At 51.4% G+C, this 10,599-nt stretch overlaps 1 protein-coding gene across 4 annotated transcripts in view; it reads left to right on the top strand.

The window, feature by feature from the left end:
- Window positions 1-2,249: 2,249 nt before the first annotated feature.
- PDZK1IP1 (PDZK1 interacting protein 1) overlaps window positions 2,250-10,599 on the top strand; it is a 30,331-nt gene continuing 21,981 nt past the window's right edge. For 2 of the 4 annotated variants that reach the window (XM_012434886.2, XM_012434884.2), the window contains exon 1: window positions 2,250-2,479. The gene's annotated coding sequence lies outside the window, so the exon portion shown is untranslated. Of the gene's footprint in view, window positions 2,496-10,599 lie in introns of all 4 variants that reach the window. The other 2 variants (XM_012434885.2, XM_012434887.3) reach the window with 2 other exon arrangements.

Below are 10,599 nucleotides of genomic sequence, written 5' to 3'. Positions count from 1 at the left end.
TCATCTGGGAGGACTTCCCTGGAGGCTCAGGAATGGGAATGTGGTTTAGATGCTAAAACCTTTATTCTTTTACAAAAATAAAACAAAGGGCACAGCATCTGCGTCTAGGGGAAGCCATTGCATATGGACCATTTGATTCTCAGGGATTTCAGTAGGTCACGCAGACACTTCTAACGAAATATCAGGCCTTGCTTTCTTTCATTCATTTAACTTTTTATTTTTTTTTCAAGATATGGGATCTTGCTGCTTCTAGCCTTTTGCCCAGGCTGATCTTGAACTCCTGAGCTCAGAAGTTCAAGGGTCATCAAGGTGAAAAAGAAACAAAAGGTACAAAACCCAGAAGGTTTTTGTCTCAGCCCCTTGAGTACTTGGGACTACAGCATGTGCCACTGGCTCCCTGCTTCATTTAAATATTTATCGAGCATCTAGTATGGGCCTGGTATTGTTCTAGGTACTGGGGAGCCAACATTGAATAAAACAAAGATCTCTGTTCTTGTTCTGGTGGAGCTTAACTTCTAGTAGGGGAGACAGTAAATACACAGACACACACAACAGTAATAAAGACATTGATTCTATAGTAAGTTACAAAGTGATGAGTATTAAGAAAAAAAGTTATGCCAAGAGGTGAATTCAAGGACCTCACAGATAACTCTGGCTCCTTTGGGGTGAGCCTTGTTCATCCTGCCAGGCTCTGACTTGGCTGCTCTTGTCCTCAGTGTGCTTCCAACCACAGCGAGGAGGACAGAGGCAGGACAGTGCTTGGGGACCATGCTCTGGCCTGGTTTTTGGAAGCTCCCAGGTGTGCCTCTCCGTGGCATAGGACAAGGAGGTACCTGGGATGATAGGACGGTGAGACAGCCGCGGGGTGAGCCTGCTGTGGATCTCAGCAGTGGTGGTGGTGGTGGCCTGCTTTGTGCCCACAGGTGAGAGGAACAGTGAGAGGAAGGGACCTGCTGTTAAGGGCTTGAGGGAGAGAAATGAGAAAGAGTGATCCTGAGAGGCAGGAGAAAAACAGAGAGTGTGCTGTTTTAGAGACTGTGGTGTTTCAGAGCAAAAGCGTGTTTAGGGTGAAGGAAGTGATTAGCCAAGTCCAGTGCGGCTGAGGGGTCAGCGAGAAAAGCCTGAAAGTGTTGATTGAATTTAACAACATGGAGGTCACTGATGACCCGGATGACAGTGACACCAGGGGAGGAATAGAGCCAGCAGCCTCACTGTCCTGGACTAAAGAATGGGAAGAGAGGCGCACCATTTCCAGAAGGACTTTTCCCGGGAAAGGGCAAGGCATTCCATGTTGAGGTCTGGAAGGGCCCATGAGCTCTGCGGCCAGCAAGGTAGAAACAATGAGGTGATAGAATGTCCAGGCTGGGCTGACCCTGGCGGGCCACCTGGGTTCATGTTCATGTCTCCAGATGAGGAGACAGGTCCAGAGAGGAAAAGAGTCTTTCCAGGACCACACATTCCATAGTGATTGGCAGGGCAGGACCAGGCTTCCCGCCTCCCAGGACAGCTCAGTCCTTGAGGCACTGGGGTCCCCTCTGTCCTCCAAGGGAAAGGGTGACAACTGAGGCCTTGCCTGAGATAGCCCTGCTGACCTAGTTAGCCTTAGCCCTCGCCACTTCTTTATTCTCTTTGCTCCAATTGTACCAGCTTTTCTATTCCAGATCACATTAAAAAAATTTTTTTTATGACCTTCTGGTTTTTGCACCTTTCGTTTCTTTTTCCCAGGACAATGTACCCATCCTCTCTTTCTGCCCTTCTTTCATTTGGTTAACTTGTCCTCAACATCCAGGAAACTGTCCTCAACATCCAGGAAACAACTCTATGGGGTCAGCTGCCTCCCTGGTGCCCCACAGGCCTTCCTTTCCTTGCCTGCTTTCCCACTAATACACGAGCTCCTTGAGGCAATACCACGTGTGAGGTATCTCTTCGCCTCCAGCACCCTATGATAGACCTGGCACAAGTTCCTTTCAGCATTTGCTGAATGAGGAGGTTCCCATGTATGGAATCTACTAGCTCAGTTTTGAGGCCGGTGTGGAATGAAAGAGTGGAGATGGGTGGGAGGCAGAATCATTGCTACAGAGATGCAGCTCCAGTGCCTTCTGCTGAAACCGTGGTCCCGACAGAGGTACCAGCTCCGCTCCTTGTGCCACTTTTGTTGCTGTGGCAGAGAGAGGACGGGTGTGGGCTTTCTTGGGCTGGGCTGCAGCTGCCTGGTTATCATACTGGACCTGGGTGGGGTGAGGTGGGGACATAGGAAGATTGGGAGGCTGTTGATCTGGTCTGCTCATGGCAGCCCAGCCTCCTCATGCCTGCCTGCTACCTCCTTCCCTCTGTGCAAGACAACTAACTGGTCCCTGGAAGCCAGTGTTCCCCCTCTGGCCCCACTTCTCTTGTGAACCAGTAAAATACCACTGACCAGCCCGTGGGGACACAGGCCATGGTGCTGGGCTTGGTGTCCAGCAACAGAGGCCCTGCAATTGTGAGTAAGGAAGGGGGTAAGTCTGGATCGCCCAAGCCATCCTCTCCTTTGACCGGAGGAGGAAGTGAGGCCTAGAGGGGAAGCGGCTTGACCAAGGTTACCTAGGGTTGGAATCAGGTCTGAGTCCAGAGCCAGTGCTCACTACCTCTCAGGAAAGGAAGACAAAGGAGTCGATAGGTAGTTGGTGTCCTTAAAGCAAATAGGCCTGGGCTGTGCAGGGACAGAGCAGCTCAGCCTGCCCCAGCCATCTGCTAGGACCGTGAGCAGTCAGTGTGGGGGCTGGACAGCTTGCCTCAAGCAGCGGGCCCAGCTTGAGGACAAGCCCAGTGGAGAGTCAGGGCAGTTAATTTGGTATCAGTTCAAGAAGGGAGAGGCCAGGGCACAGAAGGGAGTGAGCGGGAAGGGTAATTGGGCCAACAGAAAGAGGCTGATCTTTGGAGTCAGACCACTGAGTTTAAGTCCCAGCTGTATGATTTAGATAAATTACTTTACCTCTCTGAGCTTCAGTTTCTTCATCTATTAAATGAAGATATTAACACCCATCTTACAGAGCTGTCATGGGATTTCAAAATAATGCACGGGAAATGCTTATGTTTTATAGCATTATTATTCGTGGAAATGGAATTGGGATGGGGCTACGCTTGGGAATGGCAGAAGAGAGAAAGAAGAGGAACATGTGGGAATATTAATCATTCACAGGAACAGGAATTCCTCCGGGCCTGCCCCCTGCTGAGCAGTGCTGGAGAGCCAGCAAGGGACCTACCTGGCCCTGTCTGCAGGGGCTCACAGGCTGGGTGGAAGTGGGGTGGAGGGAATGGATACAGAGCGCTTCCACCCTGGAGGCAGTGCTGTGTGAGGAGGCGTGGTGGCCATGGGAGACCCAGCTCTGGTAGTAGAGACCTGGAGTAAACATTAGCTAAATTGAAGGAGCCTGAGGAGGAGGCTTAGTGAAGGCCTCCTGGAGGGGGTGTCATTTTCTTTCCCAGGCCCCAGCATCTGTCAGGGGTGGATGCAGGCCACTCCAGGATGCTCCTCCTCCCTCCTGGGTCCCATACTCCTGCCCAGGCCACCTGGCTCAGGGCTGGACTACTGGAGCCTCCCACTGCCCACTGTCCTGTTCCTCTGGCTCCTCCTTTCTCTCTCTACCTCTCCCCACTTGCTAGGTCCGAGCCCCACCTCCCTCCCCAGCTCCCGGCCTTCTCTGTCCACACAATAACAGGATGTGATCCGTTCGAAGAGAGGAAGTGGGGAGGACGGGCAGTGCTGATAGCGCGTTTCTGACTCTCCACTCTCCACTCCTCCCCTCCCCTTTGGACCAGCCCCTGTGTCTGCCTCCTCCCCTAGGCCCTGCCTGGGCCTCCCTCTGGGTTCAGGAGGGATGAGTTTGGGTTCCTCAGGCCCACTCTGACCTGTTCAAGCCTATGGAGAGCTGCACACTGGCCATGCTCTCTACAGAGTCTACCTTCCCAGAAGACTCACTGGGTTAGCTTTTGACCCCGGGTTATTCTGAGCTGCTGGAGCCTGAGGGTGGCAGGTGGATCCCTCACCTCTAGGCAGCAGGGTGCCACCTGTCCATCTGCTTCCCCAAGTCCATGTGTGCTTGATCCAAAGCAGTGGGACGATGGAATCAGTGGACTGTCCTTGCTGAGTCCTGTCTATGCTTAGCCTTGCGCAGCGTGTGACACAGGCTGCACAGATGAGGAAACTGAGTCTCAGACAGGCAAAGCGTGAACTAGGAGCTAAGCTGGAGTAGAACCTAGATCTCCTGGTGTTCTGTCACCCTTCTTAGGCCAGCGCTGTCCAACAGAACTTTCTGTGATGACGGAAATATCCCGTATCTGTCCTGTCCAATATTATAGCCATTAACCACATGTGGCTTTTGAGCACTTGCAGTGCAGCTACTTGCATTTTTATTCATTTAACACAACAAATTATTTATTTATTTTTGAGATGCAGTTTTGCTCTTTTGCCCAGGCTGCAGTGCAGTGGCACGATCTTGGCTCACTGCAACTTCCACCTTCTGGTTTCAAGCAATTCTCCTGCCTCAGCCTCCCAAGTCGCTGGGATTACAGACGCCTGTCACCATGCCCGGCTAGTTTTTATATTTTTAGTAGAAACACGGTTTCACCATGTTGACCAGGCTGGTCTAGAACTCCTGACCTCATGATCCATCTGCTTCAGCCTCCCAAAGTGCTGGGATTTACAGGCGTGAGCCACCGCACCTGGCCAGCAACATGAATTTTAAGTTGAATTATCCTAAATGTAAAGGGCCGTATGTGGCTAGTGGCTGCCAGGCTGGACAACGCAGTTTTAGCCTCTCTAATCCATTAAGTCATCGTACACTTCCCGTCATCTTTGCTGAACTGTGCAGTTCGAGGAATGCAGGCCAATCAGGAAGTTGCAGCCGTGTGTGGAGTGCTGTCCTAGAGGTCAGCCGGGCAGGAGTCTGACTCACCTGGGGGTCAAGCAAGACTTCCAGAAGAAGATGGTTCTTGAAGGATGAGTAGGAATTTGTCGGGTGTGCAAAACGAGGAATGGCATTCAGGGTAGCAGGAACAGCAAGACAGAGGTAGAGCCTTGAGAAAGAGTGGGATGTGCTTTGGCAGCTGCAGCCTGGGCAGCTGGTAAGGCAGCTGTGGTGGGAAGTGCTGGGGCTGAGGAGGTCTCAGGGCCTTGAGTGCCATGGAGGCAATGGGAAGTAATAGAGGGTTGTGAGTAGGTAGGACGATATCAGATCTGTGTTTTAGGGACTCTTGGGTTAGTCAATATGGAAAGACCAGACTGAAGGCAGGGAGGGGCCAGAGAGCTGCAGGTCCCCACAGATGGCGCAGTGAGGCTACTTAGAGTCAGGAGGTTGTCTTCGTGCTTCCACAGAGTCAGACACCAGGATATGTTTGAGAAAGCAAGCCCGCAGTTCTGTGGTCCTAGGACTGGAAGGCCCAGAAGTCCCTGCAGCCAAGCCTCAGTCAGCTTTCTTCTCCCAGCATGCTCTCCAACTCTCCACTCATTCCACCTTCCTACTTCATTCCTAGCAACATGCCGATCCCCACAGAAGAGCAGGGCTGAGGCTTGGATGTGTCAGAGTGAAAAGACTTTATACAGATCCTCTGTGAAGAGCAGGTATTGGTAGAAGGAGGCTGGGGGCCTCCACATCCCAGACCTGGGAAGCTCAGAAAGAGGATGTGAGTCACTGAAGTTTAGTGCCACCTGCTCTAAGTGCTGTGCAGTTTATGTCCAAGGGCTGTGCTTCCACTTCTATTGTCCTGCTGATCCCTCCCAAGAGGCCAGTGTAGAGGGGACAGTTACTCCCATATTACAGATAAGGAATACTGAGGTCACAGAAGTGATTTGCCCAAGGTCAAGTGGCTAAGAGAGAAGCCTAACTGGGATTCCATCCTGGGCTGTTTGGAGAGCCAGTCCACATACCCTGTATCAGGTGAGCCCTTGAATACTGCCATGATCACTACAGACAGGCACTGCGCAGTTCCAGACTATTAGGACAGGACTCCTCTGAGGGGAAATCAGAGGATGGCCCTGTCTACAGGGGAGGGGTAGTCTGGCTCTGAGTTATTTCATGAGCTCCTTGATTTAGGGAAGACACAATGTCTCCTGACTCAGTGTCACTTATGCAGATGGTGATCTGATGATAACATCACCTGCCCCTGCCTGGCTCCCACATCCTTGCCATCCGATGACAAGAGTCCCCCAAGACCCCTGCCTTCCCAAGACCTGGTAGAGCTACGGGACCAAGTTGGAAAACCGTTTCCCACCCTATGCCTGGTGACAGCTCAGCCAGCTGAGCCCCAGGAGCCCAGGGTCCTCAGCCCTTCCCAGCTCACTCTCTCTTCAGCTTGGGACCTGTGGTGTTGCCATGTCCCAGGCTTTTCGGGATCTCGGAGGGGGCTGGGCCTTCTGCCCTCTGGCAGTTCCCACACTGGCTGGCAGAGGCTCCTAGTCTCTGTGTTCCGCCCCTCTCTCCAGCAATCCCCTGGGAGCCACTGTGTTCAATGGGCTATCAGGCTTCCCCATCACTCTCACGCCCCCCTCCATTACCCCTGAATAGGTGGGATCCAGACCCACACAAGCACTCCCAGCCCCAAGCCCCCAGCCAATCTTTCCCAGGATCGCCTGGGACCTCAGTTCTGATGCACTACCTGCCTAGCCATGCTCAAGACTTAAAGTCCTGGGAAGCCAGCCTTCCAAGAGGCTGCCATTCTATTGTTTGGCAATAGCATATGCTAAAGCAGCAATCTACACTTGGCGCCACCACCCTCAGATTGTAAGATTCTGCTCAGCGAGGCTAGTCACAGGTGAAAGCTGGGATCGCTAAGATCCTCAGTTTCCATCACCCTAAGCATTGCCGGTCAGGGATTCTAAGTGTCTCCATCGTCCTTTGGCTTTTCGGCGGCTGCAGCAGCTTCCGGCTACAATACGAGGACAGGCCTACACGGGGTAGGGCAGGCAGGACAGGCGGCGGTTGCCTGGCTTTTTTGAGGGGAGGCAGGGGGCTGTTGGCCATGGGCCCCTTTGGGGTCCACATCTGCTGGGTTGGGGCTCGGCCAAAGCCGGGCTGGCCGATCCAGTTGCCGGGCTGCGGAGGCGAGGCCGGGAGTCCGGCTGGCAGGCTGTGTGATGCTAATGAGTCAGGGAGGCGCGGCTTTTGTCCTGCACTTGTCCTTGCTGGAGGGTCCTCAGAGAGAGAGACAGGTCCCTCCTCAGACCCAAGAGGCTGTGATTAGCCTACCATCACTCACTTTGATGGCTCCCAGTGCCCTGAGGGGCGTGGACAGGGGAGAGGAGCGAAGCGAGTCTGGTCCCGTGCCCATCCCTGTGCTATCCAGGGAGCGTCATAAAAATCGCACTGAATCAAGGCCAGAGTGGCAACACTGTTCCATCCTCTCCTCGCTGAAGGGCCCTTGAGCTCCCCAAGGGATCCAGCACAACCTTTCTGACTTCCCAACTCTGAGCCTGAGCTGCCCTTTCTGCACACTCCCACACCAGGCACGTGTGATGTGCTCAACAAATATTGATTTTAAAAGTGAGCAGTTTTATAAAACAGGAGCAGAAACAGGAGCAGTTTCTGTGTCAGACTCTATCTCAGATGCTGCAACTGTTGCTCCCCTCCACCCCGGGAACTGGGCCCCTCCTACTTCTGAACGCACAGAGCCCCTGCTTACCATGGCCTGCGGTCGAGTCCTGGCCTCATCGCCCTGTTTGTTCATGAGCTGCTCAGTGCTGGGGCCATGTGTCACTGGTCGCTAATGGTCCCACCCTGCCCAGTGTGTGGGGGGCCCACCCACAGGAGGTGCTTAGTGAATATTTACCGAGTGATCTCATCAGACTCCAGGGTGGGTGAGCACAAATGAATCATTACCTTCATTGAACAGTTGGGGAGGGATGTGACTTGTACAGGGCCATGCAGGGTGGTGAGTGACTTGGCCCCCAGCGTCGGCTCCAGATCGCTTCTAGAGCAGAGCATCTCCAAGGTGAGTCCAGGGACACCCAGGAGCTCCAAGGAGAAAACTCAATGGGACATAAACCTGAATGGGAAAAATATTACGTCTTTATTTTCATTGCCTTGTGACTGAAACTTAGCTTTTCCTTCCATTGTTAATGAAGGCAGCAAATCGCAGCACTAGCAAACAGTGTCTTCAACTTTTGTTACCAACAGAAATTACATCCCAGGTGGTAGGTTACCTTGAAATATTGTTCCCAATAATTATCCTTTTGAAATTATGGTTGGGATTAGACCTGTTGCTAGATCTTTTCATGTAATCCATGAGGAGGGTGGCACACATGTGATTACATCGTAACCATTTAAAATACCTTAACAGTTGTATTTCAGTGCCTTTGATTTTCATTATTCTATGTGTTTTATTTTATGCATTGGAGGCATTACTTTTTAAGGAGATCATAGACTCCACCACACTGCCCCGGAGGTCCATGGTGCACAAGGCCAAAGGCCCCGGACAAAGGAGTGCCCTCTCTGACCCTCCGGCCCAGAGCCTGCATCTTTCCGGGCTCCATCTCAAGTTGGAAAGGGTTTGCATCATGCACTTGCATCCTGATTTTGCAAGAAAGTTGGGGGAGAAGTAGGCACCTGCTTGTGTGATTGAAGGGGGCTTGAGTGCTCCAGTGTAACCCCCTGGGCTTGTCACTTTTAAAATCAGTATTTGTTAAGCACATCACACCTGCCAGGCCCCGTTCTTAAAGCAATGACCAGAATAGAGCAATGAAAAATAAACATTTTCTTTTCTTTTCTTTTTTCTGTTTTTTGAGACAGAGTCTCACTCTGTCACCTAGGTTGGAGTGCAGTGGCACCATCTCAGCTCACTGCAAGCTTCGCCTCCCTGGTTCAAGCAATTGTCCTACCTCAGCCTCCCAAGTAGCTAGGACTACAGGCTCACACCACCACCCTTGGCTATTTTTTTTTTTTTTTTGTATTTTTTAGTAGAGATGGGGTTTCACTATATTGAACAGGCTGGTCTTGAACTCCTGACCTCATGATCCACCTGCCTTGGCCTCCCAAAGTGCTGGGATTACAGGTGTGAGTCACTGTGCTCAGCTGAAAGAAACATTTCTTCTGTGAGGCTTATATTCTGAGTGGAGAGACAGATGATAAACAAGAAAGGTAAGTTAAACAGATAGTGGATTAGATGGGGACAAATGCCAAGGAGAAGAATGAAACTGGAAAAGGGAATGGGGAGTGTCTGTGTGTGTTTGTGTGTTTTAGGGGGTTTTCAGTGAAGGGAGGGCCTTTTTTGGAAGTAAGCAGGAGGGTGTCACAGAAGAGGGGTCATTGGAGTCAAGACCTGAAGGAGATGAGGCAGCAAGCCATGTGGATGTTTGGGGAAAGAGTGTAGTGGAGGAGAACAGCTAGTGCAGGGCCCCGAGGCTGCAGTGTGCCTGGCACGGACTGGTGCAGGGCGGCAAGGAAGCAGGATGGCTGGAATGAGGAGGAGAGGAGTGAGAGGTGGGTTAGAGAAGTACCATATGGAGCCTCTGGTCCATGTAGGGACTTTGACTTTGGGTAGGATGCAATACCATTGGAGGATTTGCATTTTTTAAAATTATTTATTGTATTTATATTTTTTTATTTATAGATTTATATTCGTTTATTTTTGAGACAGGGTGTCTCTCTGTTGCTCAGGTTGGAGTGCACTGATGCAATTATAGCTCACTGCAGCCTTGATCTCCCAGGCTCAAGCAGTCTTCCTACCTCAGCCCACTGAGTAGCTGGGACCACAGGCAGGTGCCACCACGCTTCTGGGTTTTAGTAGAGATGAGGTCTTGCTATGTTGCTCAGGCTGGTCTTGAACTCCAGAGCTCAAGCAGTCCTCCAGCGTCGGCCTCTCAGAGTGCTGGGATTACAGGTGTGAGCGACTGTGCTCAGCCCCATCTGAGGATGCTGAATAGGCATTTTCAAAAGATGGTCTCTGGCTGTCATGGTGAGAACAAACAGAGTGCAGCACAGCAAAACTGGGGAGATCAGTTAGGACACAATTGTGATAAGGCTAATGAGAGATAAGGGGCTTGGATGTTATAGCAATGGAGGTGGTAAGAAGTGTTACTATAGAAATCTAGATATATTTAGAAAGAGCCAAGAGGATCTACTGATGGATCCAGTGTGGAGAGCCTCAGAGAGGGAAGTCAAAATCAACTATGAGATCTTCCTCTGAACTGCTGGGAGGCTGGAACACCACATACTAAGTGGGAAGCCTGTGGGAGGAACTGGGTTTCAGTGGGGCGAGCTCAGGAGCTCATCTTCCGACTTGAGATGCCTGTTGGCAGAGTGGTCTGGGTTGGACCTGTAACTCTGGGAGATACCTGCGTTTGGATGGTGTATGATGCAGTGAGACAGGGCTGGGTCACCAGCCGCCATTCAGTGAGCACTGTGCCAAGTGCTTTCTAGCACCTTCTCACCTCACTCTCCCAACAAACCCAAGAGGAGGGTGCTATTATCACCCCCATTATATAGATGGATAAACTAAAATCCAAGGCGGCAAGGGACTCACTAAAGTCACACTACCAGGAAAAAGCAGAACCAGCTTCCAACTTATATGTGTCCCATTTCAGAACTCAGGCTCTTTAACCCATGCATACTATTGTAATTTCTTCTT

The sequence above is a fragment of the Aotus nancymaae genome, unplaced genomic scaffold (assembly GCF_030222135.1).
Source record: "Aotus nancymaae isolate 86718 unplaced genomic scaffold, 86718_ANA_hifiasm-v0.15.2.pri h1tg000007l, whole genome shotgun sequence".
NCBI lineage: Eukaryota > Metazoa > Chordata > Mammalia > Primates > Aotidae > Aotus > Aotus nancymaae.
This window is presented reverse-complemented; position numbering and strand designations above follow the sequence as displayed.